This window comes from Aplidium turbinatum, chromosome 4, assembly GCF_918807975.1.
Source record: "Aplidium turbinatum chromosome 4, kaAplTurb1.1, whole genome shotgun sequence".
Lineage (NCBI taxonomy): Eukaryota > Metazoa > Chordata > Ascidiacea > Aplousobranchia > Polyclinidae > Aplidium > Aplidium turbinatum.
In genome coordinates, this window is record NC_137475.1 from 18,832,378 (window position 1) to 18,851,587 (window position 19,210).

Below are 19,210 nucleotides of genomic sequence, written 5' to 3' on the forward strand. Positions count from 1 at the left end.
CAAACTAAAGGAATTAGATAGTTTCGCAAAAAAAATTTATTTTTCACTGTATGAAATGTCTTAGAAAAACTTTTGAAAAACTTTTTTGAAAACACAATTTTTTTTCGATAATGTTCACTTTTAGTACGTAAAAAAACTTTCTTAGACAATTTTTAATGACGTTAGTTCCAAACTAAAAGAATTAGATAGTTTTGCAAAAAAAAAAAGTTTTTCACTGTATGAAATGTTTTTGAAAAATTTTTTTGAAAAGACAATTTTTTTTCAATAATGTTCACTTTTAGTACGTAAATAAACTTTCTTAGACAATTTTTAATGACGTTAGTTCCAAACTAAAAGAATTAGATAGTTTCGCAAAAAAAAATTATTTTTCACTGTATGAAATGTCTTGGAAAAAGTTTTTGAAAAGACAAGTTTTTTTCAATGATGTTCACTTTTAGTACGTAACAAAACTTTCTTAGACAATTTTTAATGACATTAGTTCCAAACTAAAAGAATTAGATAGTTTCGCAAAAAAAAATTATTTTTCACTCTAAGAAATGTCTTAGAAAAATTTTTTTGAAAAGACAATTTTTTTTCAATAATGTTCACTTTTAGTACGTAAATAAACTTTCTTAGACAATTTTTAATGACGTTAGTTCCAAACTAAAAGAATTAGATAGTTTTCCAAAAAAAAAAAGTTTTTCACTGTATGAAATGGTTTTGAAAAATTTTTTTAAAAAGACAATTTTTTTTCAATAATGTTCACTTTTAGTACGTAACAAAACTTTCTTAGACAATTTTTAATGACGTTCGTTCCAAACTAAAAGAATTAGATAGTTTCGCAAAAAAAAATTATTTTTTACTGTATGAAATGTTTTTGAAAAATTTTTGAAAAATTTTTTTGAAAAGACAATTTTTTTTCAATAATGTTCACTTTTAGTACGTAAATAAACTTTCTTAGACAATTTTTAATGACGTTAGTTCCAAACTAAAAGAATTAGATAGTTTCGCAAAAAAAAATTATTTTTCACCGTATGAAATGTCTTAGAAAAATTTCTGAAAAATTTCTTTGAAAAGACAATTTTTTTTCAATAATGTTCACTTTTAGTACGTAAAAAAACTTTCTTAGACAATTTTTAATGACGTTAGTTCCAAACTAAAGGAATTAGATAGTTTCGCAAAAAAAATTTATTTTTCACTGTATGAAATGTCTTAGAAAAACTTTTGAAAAATTTTTTTGAAAACACAATTTTTTTTCGATAATGTTCACTTTTAGTACGTAAAAAAACTTTCTTAGACAATTTTTAATGACGTTAGTTCCAAACTAAAAGAATTAGATAGTTTTGCAAAAAAAAAAAGTTTTTCACTGTATGAAATGTTTTTGAAAAATTTTTTTGAAAAGACAATTTTTTTTCAATAATGTTCACTTTTAGTACGTAAATAAACTTTCTTAGACAATTTTTAATGACGTTAGTTCCAAACTAAAAGAATTAGATAGTTTCGCAAAAAAAAATTATTTTTCACTGTATGAAATGTCTTGGAAAAAGTTTTTGAAAAGACAAGTTTTTTTCAATGATGTTCACTTTTAGAACGTAACAAAACTTTCTTAGACAATTTTTAATGACATTAGTTCCAAACTAAAAGACTTAGATAGTTTCGCAAAAAAAAATTATTTTTCACTCTAAGAAATGTCTTAGAAAAATTTTTTTGAAAAGACAATTTTTTTTCAATAATGTTCACTTTTAGTACGTAAATAAACTTTCTTAGACAATTTTTAATGACGTTAGTTCCAAACTAAAAGAATTAGATAGTTTTCCAAAAAAAAAAAGTTTTTCACTGTATGAAATGGTTTTGAAAAATTTTTTTAAAAAGACAATTTTTTTTCAATAATGTTCACTTTTAGTACGTAACAAAACTTTCTTAGACAATTTTTAATGACGTTCGTTCCAAACTAAAAGAATTAGATAGTTTCGCAAAAAAAAATTATTTTTTACTGTATGAAATGTTTTTGAAAAATTTTTGAAAAATTTTTTTGAAAAGACAATTTTTTTTCAATAATGTTCACTTTTAGTACGTAAATAAACTTTCTTAGACAATTTTTAATGACGTTAGTTCCAAACTAAAAGAATTAGATAGTTTCGCAAAAAAAATTTATTTTTCACTGTATGAAATGTCTTAGAAAAACTTCTGAAAAATTTCTTTGAAAAGACAATTTTTTTTCAATAATGTTCACTTTTAGTACGTAAATAAACTTTCTTAGACAATTTTTAATGACGTTAGTTCCAAACTAAAAGAATTAGATAGTTTCGCAAAAAAAAATTATTTTTCACTGTATGAAATGTCTTAGAAAAATTTCTGAAAAATTTCTTTGAAAAGACAATTTTTTTTCAATAATGTTCACTTTTAGTACGTAAATAAACTTTCTTAGACAATTTTTAATGATGTTAGTTCCAAACTAAAAGAATTAGATAGTTTCGCAAAAAAAAATTATTTTTTACTGTATGAAATGTCTTAGAAAAGTTTTTGAAAAATTTTTTTGAAAAGGCATTTTTTTTTTAATAATGTTCACTTTTAGTACGTAAAAAAACTTTCTTAGACAATTTTTAATGACGTTAGTTCCAAACTAAAAGAATTAGATAGTTTCGCAAAAAAAAATTATTTTGCACAGTATGAAATGTCTTGGAAAAATTTTTTTGAAAAGACAATTTTTTTTCAATAATGTTCACGTTTAGTACGTAACAAAACTTCCTTAGATGATTTTTAATGACGTTAGTTCCAAACTAAAAGAATTAGATAGTTTCGCAAAAAAAATTATTTTTCACTGTATGAAATGTCTTAGAAAAAATTTTGAAAAATTTGTTTGAAAACACAACTTTTTTTCGATAATGTTCACTTTTAGTACGTAAAAAAACTTTCTTAGACAATTTTTAATGACGTTAGATCCAAACAAAAAGAATTAGATAGTTTCGCAAAAAAAAATTATTTTTCACTGTATGAAATGTCTTGGAAAAATTTTTGAAAAATTTTTTTGAAAAGGCAATTTTTTTTTAATAATGTTCACTTTTAGTACGTAAAAAAACTTTCTTAGACAATTTTTAATGACGTTAGTTCCAAACTAAAAGAATTAGATAGTTTCGCAAAAAAAAATTATTTTGCACAGTATGAAATGTCTTGGAAAAATTTTTTTGAAAAGACAATTTTTTTTCAATAATGTTCACGTTTAGTACGTAACAAAACTTCCTTAGATGATTTTTAATGACGTTAGTTCCAAACTAAAAGAATTAGATAGTTTCGCAAAAAAAATTATTTTTCACTGTATGAAATGTCTTAGAAAAAATTTTGAAAAATTTGTTTGAAAACACAATTTTTTTTCGATAATGTTCACTTTTAGTACGTAAAACAACTTTCTTAGACAATTTTTAATGACGTTAGTTCCAAACTAAAAGAATTGGATAGTTTCACAAAAAAAATTATTTTTCACTGTATGAAATGTCTTAGAAAAGCTTTTGAAAAAGTTTTTCTGAAAACACAATTTTTTTTCAATAATGTTCACTTTTAGTACGTAAATAAACTTTCTTTGGCAATTTTTAATGACGTTAGTTCCAAACTAAACGAATTAGATAGTTTTGCAAAAAAAAAAAGTTTTTCACTGTATGAAATGTTTTTAAAAAATTTGTTTGAAAAGACAATTTTTTTTCAATAATGTTCACTTTTAGTACGTTACAAAACTTCCTTAGACAATTTTTAATGACGTTAGTTCCAAACTAAAAGAATTAGATAGTTTCGCAAAAAAAAATTATTTTTCACTGTATGAAATGTCCTTGAAAAATTTTTGAAAAATTTTTTTGAAAAGACAATTTTTTTTCAATAATGTTCACTTTTAGTACGTAAATAAACTTTCTTAGACAATTTTTAATGACGTTAGTTCCAAACTAAAAGAATTAGATAGTTTCGCAAAAAAAAATTAATTTTCACTGTATGAAATGTCTTAGAAAAATTTCTGAAAAATTTCTTTGATAAGACAATTTTTTTTCAATAATGTTCACTTTTAGTACGTAAAAAAACTTTCTTAGACAATTTTTAATGACGTTAGTTCCAAACTAAAAGAATTAGATAGTTTTCCAAAAAAAAATTATTTTTCACTGTATGAAATGGTTTTGAAAAATTATTTTAAAAAGACAATTTTTTTTCAATAATGTTCACTTTTAGTACGTAACAAAACTTTCTTAGACAATTTTTAATGACGTTAGTTCCAAACTAAAAGAATTAGATAGTTTCGCAAAAAAAAATTATTTTGCACAGTATGAAATGTCTTGGAAAAATTTTTTTGAAAAGACAATTTTTTTTCAATAATGTTCACTTTTAGTACGTAACAAAACTTCCTTAGATGATTTTTAATGACGTTAGTTCCAAACTAAAAGAATTAGATAGTTTCGCAAAAAAAATTATTTTTCACTGTATGAAATGTCTTAGAAAAAATTTTGAAAAATTTGTTTGAAAACACAATTTTTTTTTCGATAATGTTCACTTTTAGTACGTAAAAAAACTTTCTTAGACAATTTTTAATGACGTTAGTTCCAAACAAAAAGAATTAGATAGTTTCGCAAAAAAAAATTATTTTTCACTGTATGAAATGTCTTGGAAAAATTTTTTTAAAAAGACATTTTTTTTTTCAATAATGTTCACTTTTAGTACGTAAAAAAACTTTCTTAGACAATTTTTAATGACGTTAGTTCCAAACTAAAAGAATTGGATAGTTTCACAAAAAAAATTATTTTTCACTGTATGAAATGTCTTAGAAAAGCTTTTGAAAAATTTTTTTAAAAACACAATTTTTTTTCAATAATGTTCACTTTTAGTACGTAAATAAACTTTCTTTGGCAATTTTTAATGACGTTAGTTCCAAACTAAACGAATTAGATAGTTTTGCAAAAAAAAAAAGTTTTTCACTGTATGAAATGTTTTTAAAAAATTTGTTTGAAAAGACAATTTTTTTTCAATAATGTTCACTTTTAGTACGTTACAAAACTTCCTTAGACAATTTTTAATGACGTTAGTTCCAAACTAAAAGAATTAGATAGTTTCGCAAAAAAAAATTATTTTTCACTTAATGAAATGTCCTTGAAAAATTTTTGAAAAATTTTTTTGAAAAGACAATTTTTTTTCAATAATGTTCACTTTTAGTACGTAAATAAACTTTCTTAGACAATTTTTAATGACGTTAGTTCCAAACTAAAAGAATTAGATAGTTTCGCAAAAAAAAATTAATTTTCACTGTATGAAATGTCTTAGAAAAATTTCTGAAAAATTTCTTTGATAAGACAATTTTTTTTCAATAATGTTCACTTTTAGTACGTAAAAAAACTTTCTTAGACAATTTTTAATGACGTTAGTTCCAAACTAAAAGAATTAGATAGTTTTCCAAAAAAAAAAAGTTTTTCACTGTATGAAATGGTTTTGAAAAATTATTTTAAAAAGACAATTTTTTTTCAATAATGTTCACTTTTAGTACGTAACAAAACTTTCTTAGACAATTTTTAATGACGTTAGTTCCAAACTAAAAGAATTAGATAGTTTCGCAAAAAAAAATTATTTTGCACAGTATGAAATGTCTTGGAAAAATTTTTTTGAAAAGACAATTTTTTTTCAATAATGTTCACTTTTAGTACGTAACAAAACTTCCTTAGATGATTTTTAATGACGTTAGTTCCAAACTAAAAGAATTAGATAGTTTCGCAAAAAAAATTCTTTTTCACTGTATGAAATGTCTTAGAAAAAATTTTGAAAAATTTGTTTGAAAACACAATTTTTTTTCGATAATGTTCACTTTTAGTACGTAAAAAAACTTTCTTAGACAATTTTTAATGACGTTAGTTCCAAACAAAAAGAATTAGATAGTTTCGCAAAAAAAAATTATTTTTCACTGTATGAAATGTCTTGGAAAAATTTTTTTAAAAAGACATTTTTTTTTTCAATAATGTTCACTTTTAGTACGTAAAAAAACTTTCTTAGACAATTTTTAATGACGTTAGTTCCAAACTAAAAGAATTGGATAGTTTCACAAAAAAAATTATTTTTCACTGTATGAAATGTCTTAGAAAAGCTTTTGAAAAATTTTTTTAAAAACACAATTTTTTTTCAATAATGTTCACTTTTAGTACGTAAATAAACTTTCTTTGGCAATTTTTAATGACGTTAGTTCCAAACTAAACGAATTAAATAGTTTTGCAAAAAAAAAAAGTTTTTCACTGTATGAAATGTTTTTAAAAAATTTGTTTGAAAAGACAATTTTTTTTCAATAATGTTCACTTTTAGTACGTTACAAAACTTCCTTAGACAATTTTTAATGACGTTAGTTCCAAACTAAAAGAATTAGATAGTTTCGCAAAAAAAAATTATTTTTCACTCTATGAAATGTCCTTGAAAAATTTTTGAAAAACTTTTTTGAAAAGACAATTTTTTTTCAATAATGTTCACTTTTAGTACGTAAATAAACTTTCTTAGACAATTTTTAATGACGTTAGTTCCAAACTAAAAGAATTAGATAGTTTCGCAAAAAAAAATTAATTTTTACTGAATGAAATGTCTTAGAAAAATTTCTGAATAATTTCTTTGAAAAGACAATTTTTTTTCAATAATGTTCACTTTTAGTACGTAAATAAACTTTCTTAGACAATTTTTAATGATGTTAGTTCCAAACTAAAAGAATTAGATAGTTTCGCAAAAAAAAATTATTTTTCACTGTATGAAATGTCTTAGAAAAATTTCTGAAAAATTTCTTTGAAAAGACAATTTTTTTTCAATAATGTTCACTTTTAGTACGTAAAAAAACTTTCTTAGACATTTTTCAATGACGTTAGTTCCAAACTAAAGGAATTAGATAGTTTCGCAAAAAAAATTTATTTTTCACTGTATGAAATGTCTTAGAAAAACTTTTGAAAAATTTTTTTGAAAACACAATTTTTTTTCGATAATGTTCACTTTTAGTACGTAAAAAATCTTTCTTAGACAATTTTTAATGACGTTAGTTCCAAACTAAAAGAATTAGATAGTTTTGCAAAAAAAAAAAGTTTTTCACTGTATGAAATGTTTTTGAAAAATTTTTTTGAAAAGACAATTTTTTTTTAATAATGTTCACTTTTAGTACGTAAATAAACTTTCTTAGACAATTTTTAATGACGTTAGTTCCAAACTAAAAGAATTAGATAGTTTCGCAAAAAAAAATTATTTTTCACTGTATGAAATGTCTTGGAAAAAGTTTTTGAAAAGACAAGTTTTTTTCAATGATGTTCACTTTTAGTACGTAACAAAACTTTCTTAGACAATTTTTAATGACATTAGTTCCAAACTAAAAGAATTAGATAGTTTCGCAAAAAAAAATTATTTTTCACTCTAAGAAATGTCTTAGAAAAATTTTTTTGAAAAAACAATTTTTTTTCAATAATGTTCACTTTTAGTACGTAAATAAACTTTCTTAGACAATTTTTAATGACGTTAGTTCCAAACTAAAAGAATTAGATAGTTTGCCAAAAAAAAATTATTTTTTACTGTATGAAATGTCTTAGAAAAATTTTTGAAAAATTTTTTTGAAAAGACAATTTTTTTTCAATAATGTTCACTTTTAGTTCGTAAATAAACTTTCTTAGACAATTTTTAATAACGTTAGTTCCAAACTAAAAGAATTAGATAGTTTCGCAGAAAAAAATTATTTTTTAATGCATGAAATGTCTTGGAAAAGTTTTTGAAAAACTTTTGAAAAAGACAATTTTTTTCAATAATGTTTACTTTAGTACGTAAAAAAACTTTCTTAGACAATTTTTAATGACGTTAGTTTCAAACTAAAAGAATTAGATTGTTTCGCAAAAAAAAATTATTTTTCACTGTATGAAATGTTTTACAAAATTTTTGAAAAATTTGTTTGAAAAGACAATTTTGTTTCAATAATGTTCACTATTGGTACGTAAAAAAACTTTCTTAGACAATTTTTAATGACATTAGTTCCAAACTAAAAGAATTAGATAGTTTCGCAAAAAAAAATTATTTTTCACTGTATGAAATGTCTTGGAAATAGTTTTTTGAAAAGACAATTTTTTTTCAATAATGTTCACTTTTGGTACGTAAAAGAACTTTCTTAGACAATTTTTAATGACGTTAGTTCCAAACTAAAAGAATTAGATAGTTTCGCAAAAAAAATTTATTTTTCACTGTATGAAATGTCTTAGAAAAACTTTTGAAAAATTTTTTTGAAAACACAATTTTTTTTCGATAATGTTCACTTTTAGTACGTAAATAAACTTTCTTAGACAATTTTTAATGACGTTAGTTCCAAACTAAAGGAATTAGATAGTTTTGCAAAAAAAAAAAGTTTTTCACTGTATGAAATGTTTTGGAAAAATTTTTTTGAAAAGACAATTTTTTTTCAATAATGTTCACTTTTAGTACGTTACAAAACTTCCTTAGACAATTTTTAATGACGTTAGTTCCAAACTAAAAGAATTAGATAGTTTCGCAAAAAAAAATTATTTTTCACTGTATGAAATGTCCTTGAAAAATTTTTGAAAAATTTCTTTGAAAAGACAATTTTTTTTCAATAATGTTCACTTTTAGTACGTAAATAAACTTTCTTAGACAATTTTTAATGACGTTCGTTCCAAACTAAAAGAATTAGATAGTTTCGCAAAAAAAAATTAATTTTCACTGTATGAAATGTCTTAGAAAAATTTCTGAAAAATGTCTTTGATAAGACAATTTTTTTTCAATAATGTTCACTTTTAGTACGTAAAAAAACTTTCTTAGACAATTTTTAATGACGTTAGTTCCAAACTAAAAGAATTAGATAGTTTTCCAAAAAAAAAAAGTTTTTCACCGTATGAAATGGTTTTGAAAAATTTTTTTAAAAAGACAATTTTTTTTCAATAATGTTCACTTTTAGTACGTAACAAAACTTTCTTAGACAATTTTTAATGACGTTCGTTCCAAAATAAAAGAATTAGATAGTTTCGCAAAAAAAAATTATTTTTTACTGTATGAAATGTTTTTGAAAAATTTTTGAAAAATTTTTTTGAAAAGACAATTTTTTTTCAATAATGTTCACTTTTAGTACGTAAATAAACTTTCTTAGACAATTTTTAATGACGTTAGTTCCAAACTAAAAGAATTAGATAGTTTCGCAAAAAAAAATTATTTTTCACTGTATGAAATGTCTTAGAAAAACTTCTGAAAAATTTCTTTGAAAAGACAATTTTTTTTCAATAATGTTCACTTTTAGTACGTAAATAAACTTTCTTAGACAATTTTTAATGACGTTAGTTCCAAACTAAAAGAATTAGATAGTTTCGCAAAAAAAAATTATTTTTCACTGTATGAAATGTCTTAGAAAAATTTCTGAAAAATTTCTTTGAAAAGACAATTTTTTTTCAATAATGTTCACTTTTAGTACGTAAATAAACTTTCTTAGACAATTTTTAATGATGTTAGTTCCAAACTAAAAGAATTAGATAGTTTCGCAAAAAAAAATTATTTTTCACTGTATGAAATGTCTTAGAAAAATTTCTGAAAAATTTCTTTGAAAAGACAATTTTTTTTCAATAATGTTCACTTTTAGTACGTAAAAAAACTTTCTTAGACAATTTTTAATGACGTTAGTTCCAAACTAAAGGAATTAGATAGTTTCGCAAAAAAAATTTATTTTTCACTGTATGAAATGTCTTAGAAAAACTTTTGAAAAATTTTTTTGAAAACACAATTTTTTTTCGATAATGTTCACTTTTAGTACGTAAAAAAACTTTCTTAGACAATTTTTAATGACGTTAGTTCCAAACTAAAAGAATTAGATAGTTTTGCAAAAAAAAAAAGTTTTTCACTGTATGAAATGTTTTTGAAAAATTTTTTTGAAAAGACAATTTTTTTTCAATAATGTTCACTTTTAGTACGTAAATAAACTTTCTTAGACAATTTTTAATGACGTTAGTTCCAAACTAAAAGAATTAGATAGTTTCGCAAAAAAAAATTATTTTTCACTGTATGAAATGTCTTGGAAAAAGTTTTTGAAAAGACAAGTTTTTTTCAATGATGTTCACTTTTAGTACGTAAATAAACTTTCTTAGACAATTTTTAATGACATTAGTTCCAAACTAAAAGAATTAGATAGTTTCGCAAAAAAAAATTATTTTTCACTCTAAGAAATGTCTTAGAAAAATTTTTTTGAAAAGACAATTTTTTTTCAATAATGTTCACTTTTAGTACGTAAATAAACTTTCTTAGATAATTTTTAATGACGTTAGTTCCAAACTAAAAGAATTAGATAGTTTTCCAAAAAAAAAAAGTTTTTCACTGTATGAAATGGTTTTGAAAAATTTTTTTTAAAAGACAATTTTTTTTCAATAATGTTCACTTTTAGTACGTAACAAAACTTTCTTAGACAATTTTTAATGACGTTCGTTCCAAACTAAAAGAATTAGATAGTTTCGCAAAAAAAAATTATTTTTTACTGTATGAAATGTTTTTGAAAAATTTTTGAAAAATTTTTTTGAAAAGACAATTTTTTTTCAATAATGTTCACTTTTAGTACGTAAATAAACTTTCTTAGACAATTTTTAATGACGTTAGTTCCAAACTAAAAGAATTAGATAGTTTCGCAAAAAAAAATTATTTTTCACTGTATGAAATGTCTTAGAAAAACTTCTGAAAAATTTCTTTGAAAAGACAATTTTTTTTCAATAATGTTCACTTTTAGTACGTAAATAAACTTTCTTAGACAATTTTTAATGACGTTAGTTCCAAACTAAAAGAATTAGATAGTTTCGCAAAAAAAAATTATTTTTCACTGTATGAAATGTCTTAGAAAAATTTCTGAAAAATTTCTTTGAAAAGACAATTTTTTTTCAATAATGTTCACTTTTAGTACGTAAATAAACTTTCTTAGACAATTTTTAATGATGTTAGTTCCAAACTAAAAGAATTAGATAGTTTCGCAAAAAAAAATTATTTTTCACTGTATGAAATGTCTTAGAAAAATTTCTGAAAAATTTCTTTGAAAAGACAATTTTTTTTCAATAATGTTCACTTTTAGTACGCAACAAAACTTTCTTAGACAATTTTTAATGACGTTAGTTCCAAACTAAAGGAATTAGATAGTTTCGCAAAAAAAATTTATTTTTCACTGTATGAAATGTCTTAGAAAAACTTTTGAAAAATTTTTTTGAAAACACAATTTTTTTTCGATAATGTTCACTTTTAGAACGTAAAAAAACTTTCTTAGACAATTTTTAATGACGTTAGTTCCAAACTAAAAGAATTAGATAGTTTTGCAAAAAAAAAAAGTTTTTCACTGTATGAAATGTTTTTGAAAAATTTTTTTGAAAAGACAATTTTTTTTCAATAATGTTCACTTTTAGTACGTAAATAAACTTTCTTAGACAATTTTTAATGACGTTAGTTCCAAACTAAAAGAATTAGATAGTTTCGCAAAAAAAAATTATTTTTCACTGTATGAAATGTCTTGGAAAAAGTTTTTGAAAAGACAAGTTTTTTTCAATGATGTTCACTTTTAGTACGTAACAAAACATTCTTAGACAATTTTTAATGACATTAGTTCCAAATTAAAAGAATTAGATAGTTTCGCAAAAAAAAAAATTATTTTTCACTCTAAGAAATGTCTTAGAAAAATTTTTTTGAAAAGACAATTTTTTTTCAATAATGTTCACTTTTGGTACGTAAAAAAACTTTCTTAGACAATTTTTAATGACGTTAGTTCCAAACTAAAAGAATTAGATAGTTTTGCAAAAAAAATTATTTTTCACTGTATGAAATATCCTAGAAAAGTTTTTGAAAAATTTTTTTGAAAAGACAATTTTTTTTCAATAATGTTCACTTTTGGTACGTAAAAAAACTTTCTTAGACAATTTTTAATGACATTAGTTCCAAACTAAAAGAATTAGATAGTTTCGCAAAAATTTTTCACTGTATGAAATGTCTTGGAAAAATTTTTTTGAAAAGACAATTTTTTTTCAATAATGTTCACTTTTAGTACGTAAAAAAACTTTCTTAGACAATTTTTAATGACGTTAGTTCCAAACTAAAAGAATTAGATAGTTTCGCAAAAAAAAATTATTTTTCACGGTATGAAATGTCTTGGAAAAAGTTTTTTGAAAAGACAAGTTTTTTTCAATGATGTTCACTTTTAGTACGTAACAAAACTTTCTTAGACAATTTTTAATGACGTTAGTTCCAAACTAAAAGAATTAGATAGTTTCCTAAAAAAAAATTATTTTTTACTGTATGAAATGTCTTAGAAAAATTTTTGTAAAATTTTTTTGAAAAGACAATTTTTTTTCAATAATGTTCACTTTTAGTTCGTAAATAAACTTTCTTAGACAATTTTTAATGACGTTAGTTCCAAACTAAAAGAATTAGAGAGTTTTGCAAAAAAAATTATTTTTTACTGCATGAAATGTCTTGAAAAAGTTTTTGAGAAACTTTTGAAAAAGACAATTTTTTTCAATAATGTTCACTTTAGTACGTAAAAAAACTTTCTTAGACAATTTTTAATGACGTTAGTTTCAAACTAAAAGAATTAGATTGTTTCGCAAAAAAAAATTATTTGTCACTGTATGAAATGTCTTAGAAAAGTTTATGAAAAATTTTTTTGAAAAGGCAATTTTTTTTTAATAATGTTCACTTTTAGTACGTAAAAAAACTTTCTTAGACAATTTTTAATGACGTTAGTTCCAAACAAAAAGAATTAGATAGTTTTCCAAAAAAAAAAAGTTTTTCACTGTATGAAATGGTTTTGAAAAATTATTTTAAAAAGACAATTTTTTTTCAATAATGTTCACTTTTAGTACGTAAAAAAACTTTCTTAGACAACTTTTAATGACGTTAGTTCCAAACTAAAAGAATTAGATAGTTTTCCAAAAAAAAAAAGTTTTTCACTGTATGAAATGGTTTTGAAAAATTATTTTAAAAAGACAATTTTTTTTCAATAATGTTCACTTTTAGTACGTAAAAAAACTTTCTTAGACAATTTTTAATGACGTTAGTTCCAAACTAAAAGAATTAGATAGTTTTCCAAAAAAAAAAAGTTTTTCACTGTATGAAATGGTTTTGAAAAATTATTTTAAAAAGACAATTTTTTTTCAATAATGTTCACTTTTAGTACGTAAATAAACTTTCTTAGACAATTTTTAATGACGTTAGTTCCAAACTAAAAGAATTAGATAGTTTCGAAAAAAAAAATTATTTTTCACTGTATGAAATGTCTTAGAAAAACTTCTGAAAAATTTCTTTGAAAAGACAATTTTTTTTCAATAATGTTCACTTTTAGTACGTAAAAAAACTTTCTTAGACAATTTTTAATGACGTTAGTTCCAAACTAAAAGAATTAGATAGTTTTGCAAAAAAAAAAAGTTTTTCACTGTATGAAATGTTTTTGAAAAATTTTTTTGAAAAGACAATTTTTTTTCAATAATGTTCACTTTTAGTACGTAAATAAACTTTCTTAGACAATTTTTAATGACGTTAGTTCCAAACTAAAAGAATTAGATAGTTTCGCAAAAAAAAATTATTTTTCACTGTATGAAATGTCTTGGAAAAAGTTTTTGAAAAGACAAGTTTTTTTCAATGATGTTCACTTTTAGTACGTAACAAAACTTTCTTAGACAATTTTTAATGACATTAGTTCCAAACTAAAAGAATTAGATAGTTTCGCAAAAAAAAATTATTTTTCACTCTAAGAAATGTCTTAGAAAAATTTTTTTGAAAAGACAATTTTTTTTCAATAATGTTCACTTTTAGTACGTAAATAAACTTTCTTAGACAATTTTTAATGACGTTAGTTCCAAACTAAAAGAATTAGATAGTTTTCCAAAAAAAAAAAGTTTTTCACTGTATGAAATGGTTTTGAAAAATTTTTTTAAAAAGACAATTTTTTTTCAATAATGTTCACTTTTAGTACGTAACAAAACTTTCTTAGACAATTTTTAATGACGTTCGTTCCAAACTAAAAGAATTAGATAGTTTCGCAAAAAAAAATTATTTTTTACTGTATGAAATGTTTTTGAAAAATTTTTGAAAAATTTTTTTGAAAAGACAATTTTTTTTCAATAATGTTCACTTTTAGTACGTAAATAAACTTTCTTAGACAATTTTTAATGACGTTAGTTCCAAACTAAAAGAATTAGATAGTTTCGCAAAAAAAATTTATTTTTCACAGTATGAAATGTCTTAGAAAAACTTCTGAAAAATTTCTTTGAAAAGACAATTTTTTTTCAATAATGTTCACTTTTAGTACGTAAATAAACTTTCTTAGACAATTTTTAATGACGTTAGTTCCAAACTAAAAGAATTAGATAGTTTCGCAAAAAAAAATTATTTTTCACTGTATGAAATGTCTTAGAAAAATTTCTGAAAAATTTCTTTGAAAAGACAATTTTTTTTCAATAATGTTCACTTTTAGTACGTAAATAAACTTTCTTAGACAATTTTTAATGATGTTAGTTCCAAACTAAAAGAATTAGATAGTTTCGCAAAAAAAAATTATTTTTCACTGTATGAAATGTCTTAGAAAAATTTCTGAAAAATTTCTTTGAAAAGACAATTTTTTTTCAATAATGTTCACTTTTAGTACGTAAAAAAACTTTCTTAGACAATTTTTAATGACGTTAGTTCCAAACTAAAGGAATTAGATAGTTTCGCAAAAAAAATTTATTTTTCACTGTATGAAATGTCTTAGAAAAACTTTTGAAAAATTTTTTTGAAAACACAATTTTTTTTCGATAATGTTCACTTTTAGAACGTAAAAAAACTTTCTTAGACAATTTTTAATGACGTTAGTTCCAAACTAAAAGAATTAGATAGTTTTGCAAAAAAAAATTAATTTTTACTGTATGAAATGTTTTTGAAAAATTTTTTTGAAAAGACAATTTTTTTTCAATAATGTTCACTTTTAGTACGTAAATAAACTTTCTTAGACAATTTTTAATGACGTTAGTTCCAAACTAAAAGAATTAGATAGTTTCGCAAAAAAAAATTATTTTTCACTGTATGAAATGTCTTGGAAAAAGTTTTTGAAAAGACAAGTTTTTTTCAATGATGTTCACTTTTAGTACGTAACAAAACTTTCTTAGACAATTTTTAATGACATTAGTTCCAAACTAAAAGAATTAGATAGTTTCGCAAAAAAAAATTATTTTTCACTCTAAGAAATGTCTTAGAAAAATTTTTTTGAAAAGACAATTTTTTTTCAATAATGTTCACTTTTGGTACGTAAAAAAACTTTCTTAGACAATTTTTAATGACGTTAGTTCCAAACTAAAAGAATTAGATAGTTTTGCAAAAAAAATTATTTTTCACTGTATGAAATATCCTAGAAAAGTTTTTGAAAAATTTTTTTGAAAAGACAATTTTTTTTCAATAATGTTCACTTTTGGTACGTAAAAAAACTTTCTTAGACAATTTTTAATGACATTAGTTCCAAACTAAAAGAATTAGATAGTTTCGCAAAAATTTTTCACTGTATGAAATGTCTTGGAAAAATTTTTTTGAAAAGACAATTTTTTTTCAATAATGTTCACTTTTAGTACGTAAAAAAACTTTCTTAGACAATTTTTAATGACGTTAGTTCCAAACTAAAAGAATTAGATAGTTTCGCAAAAAAAAATTATTTTTCACGGTATGAAATGTCTTGGAAAAAGTTTTTTGAAAAGACAAGTTTTTTTCAATGATGTTCACTTTTAGTACGTAACAAAACTTTCTTAGACAATTTTTAATGACGTTAGTTCCAAACTAAAAGAATTAGAGAGTTTTGCAAAAAAAATTATTTTTTACTGCATGAAATGTCTTGAAAAAGTTTTTGAGAAACTTTTGAAAAAGACAATTTTTTTCAATAATGTTCACTTTAGTACGTAAAAAAACTTTCTTAGACAATTTTTAATGACGTTAGTTTCAAACTAAAAGAATTAGATTGTTTCGCAAAAAAAAATTATTTGTCACTGTATGAAATGTCTTAGAAAAGTTTTTGAAAAATTTTTTTGAAAAGGCAATTTTTTTTTAATAATGTTCACTTTTAGTACGTAAAAAAACTTTCTTAGACAATTTTTAATGACGTTAGTTCCAAACAAAAAGAATTAGATAGTTTTCCAAAAAAAAAAAGTTTTTCACTGTATGAAATGGTTTTGAAAAATTATTTTAAAAAGACAATTTTTTTTCAATAATGTTCACTTTTAGTACGTAAAAAAACTTTCTTAGACAATTTTTAATGACGTTAGTTCCAAACTAAAAGAATTAGATAGTTTTCCAAAAAAAAAAAGTTTTTCACTGTATGAAATGGTTTTGAAAAATTATTTTAAAAAGACAATTTTTTTTCAATAATGTTCACTTTTAGTACGTAAAAAAACTTTCTTAGACAATTTTTAATGACGTTAGTTCCAAACTAAAAGAATTAGATAGTTTTCCAAAAAAAAAAAGTTTTTCACTGTATGAAATGGTTTTGAAAAATTATTTTAAAATGACAATTTTTTTTCAATAATGTTCACTTTTAGTACGTAAATAAACTTTCTTAGACAATTTTTAATGACGTTAGTTCCAAACTAAAAGAATTAGATAGTTTCGCAAAAAAAAATTATTTTTCACTGTATGAAATGTCTTAGAAAAACTTCTGAAAAATTTCTTTGAAAAGACAATTTTTTTTCAATAATGTTCACTTTTAGTACGTCAAAAAGCTTTCTTAGACAATTTTTATTGACGTTAGTTCCAAACTAAAAGAATTAGATAGTTTCGCAAAAAAAAATTATTTTTCACTGTATGAAATGTCTTAGAAAAGTTTTTGAAAATTTTTTTTGAAAAGACAATTTTTTTTCAATAATGTTCACTTTTAGTACGTAAAAAAGCTTTCTTAGACAATTTTTAATGACGTTAGTTCCAAACTAAAAGAATTAGATAGTTTCGCAAAAAAAAATTATTTTTCACTGTATGAAATGTCTTGGAAAAAGTTTTTTGAAAAGACAAGTTTTTTTCAATGATGTTCACTTTTAGTACGTAAAAAAGCTTTCTTAGACAATTTTTAATGACGTTAGTTCCAAACTAAAAGAATTAGATAGTTTCCCAAAAAAAAATTATTTTTTACTGTATGAAATGTCTTAGAAAAATTTTTGAAAAATTTTTTTGAAAAGACAATTTTTTTTCAATAATGTTCACTTTTAGTTCGTAAATAAACTTTCTGAGACAATTTTTAATGACGTTAGTTCCAAACTAAAAGAATTAGAGAGTTTTGCAAAAAAAAATTATTTTTTACTGCATGAAATGTCTTGAAAGAGTTTTTGAGAAACTTTTGAAAAAGACAATTTTTTCAATAATGTTCGCTTTAGTACGTAAAAAAACTTTCTTAGACAATTTTTAATGACGTTAGTTTCAAACTAAAAGAATTAGATTGTTTCGCAAAAAAAAATTATTTTTCACTGTATGAAATGTCATAGAAAAGTTTTTGAAAAATTTTTTTGAAAAGGCAATTTTTTTTTAGTAATGTTCACTTTTAGTACGTAAAAAAACTTTCTTAGACAATTTTTAATGACGTTAGTTCCAAACTAAAAGAATTAGATAGTTTCGCAAAAAAAAATTATTTTGCACAGTATGAAATGTCTTGGAAAAATTTTTTTGAAAAGACAATTTTTTTTCAATAATGTTCACTTTTAGTACGTAACAAAACTTCCTTAGATGATTTTTAATGACGTTAGTTCCAAACTAAAAGAATTAGATAGTTTCGCAAAAAAAAATTATTTTTCACTGTATGAAATGTCTTAGAAAAAATTTTGAAAAATTTGTTTGAAAACACAATTTTTTTTCGATAATGTTCACTTTTAGTACGTAAAAAAACTTTCTTAGACAATTTTTAATGACGTTAGTTCCAAACAAAAAGAATTAGATAGTTTCGCAAAAAAAAATTATTTTTCACTGTATGAAATGTCTTGGAAAAATTTTCTTAAAAAGACAATTTTTTTTTCAATAATGTTCACTTTTAGTACGTAAAAAAACTTTTTTAGACAATTTTTAATGACGTTAGTTCCAAACTAAAAGAATTAGATAGTTTCGCAAAAAAAAATTAATTTTCACTGTATGAAATGTCTTAGAAAAATTTCTGAAAAATTTCTTTGATAAGACAATTTTTTTTCAATAATGTTCACTTTTAGTACGTAAATAAACTTTCTTTGGCAATTTTTAATGACGTTAGTTCCAAACTAAACGAATTAGATAGTTTTGCAAAAAAAAAAATTTTTCACTGTATGAAATGTTTTTAAAAAATTTGTTTGAAAAGACAATTTTTTTTCAATAATGTTCACTTTTAGTACGTTACAAAACTTCCTTAGACAATTTTTAATGACGTTAGTTCCAAACTAAAAGAATTAGATAGTTTCGCAAAAAAAAATTATTTTTCACGGTATGAAATGTCTTGGAAAAATTTTTTTAAAAAGACAATTTTTTTTTCAATAATGTTCACTTTTAGTACGTAAAAAAACTTTCTTAGACAATTTTTAATGACGTTAGTTCCAAACTTAAAGAATTAGATAGTTTCGCAAAAAAAAATTATTTTTCACTGTATGAAATGTCTTAGAAAAATTTCTGAAAAATTTCTTTGATAAGACAATTTTTTTTCAATAATGTTCACTTTTAGTACGTAAATAAACTTTCTTTGGCAATTTTTAATGACGTTAGTTCCAAACTAAACGAATTAGATAGTTTTGCAAAAAAAAAAAGTTGTTCACTGTATGAAATGTTTTTAAAAAATTTGTTTGAAAAGACAATTTTTTTTCAATAATGTTCACTTTTAGTACGTTACAAAACTTCCTTAGACAATTTTTAATGACGTTAGTTCCAAACTAAAAGAATTAGATAGTTTCGCAAAAAAAAATAATTTTTCACTGTATGAAATGTCCTTGAAAAATTTTTGAAAAATTTTTTTGAAAAGACAATTTTTTTCAATAATGTTCACTTTTAGTACGTAAATAAACTTTCTTAGACAATTTTTAATGACGTTAGTTCCAAACTAAAAGAATTAGATAGTTTCGCAAAAAAAAAAAGTTTTTCACTGTATGAAATGGTTTTGAAAAATTATTTTAAAAAGACAATTTTTTTTCAATAATGTTCACTTTTAGTACGTAACAAAACTTTCTTAGACAATTTTTAATGACGTTCGTTCCAAACTAAAAGAATTAGATAGTTTCGCAAAAAAAAATTATTT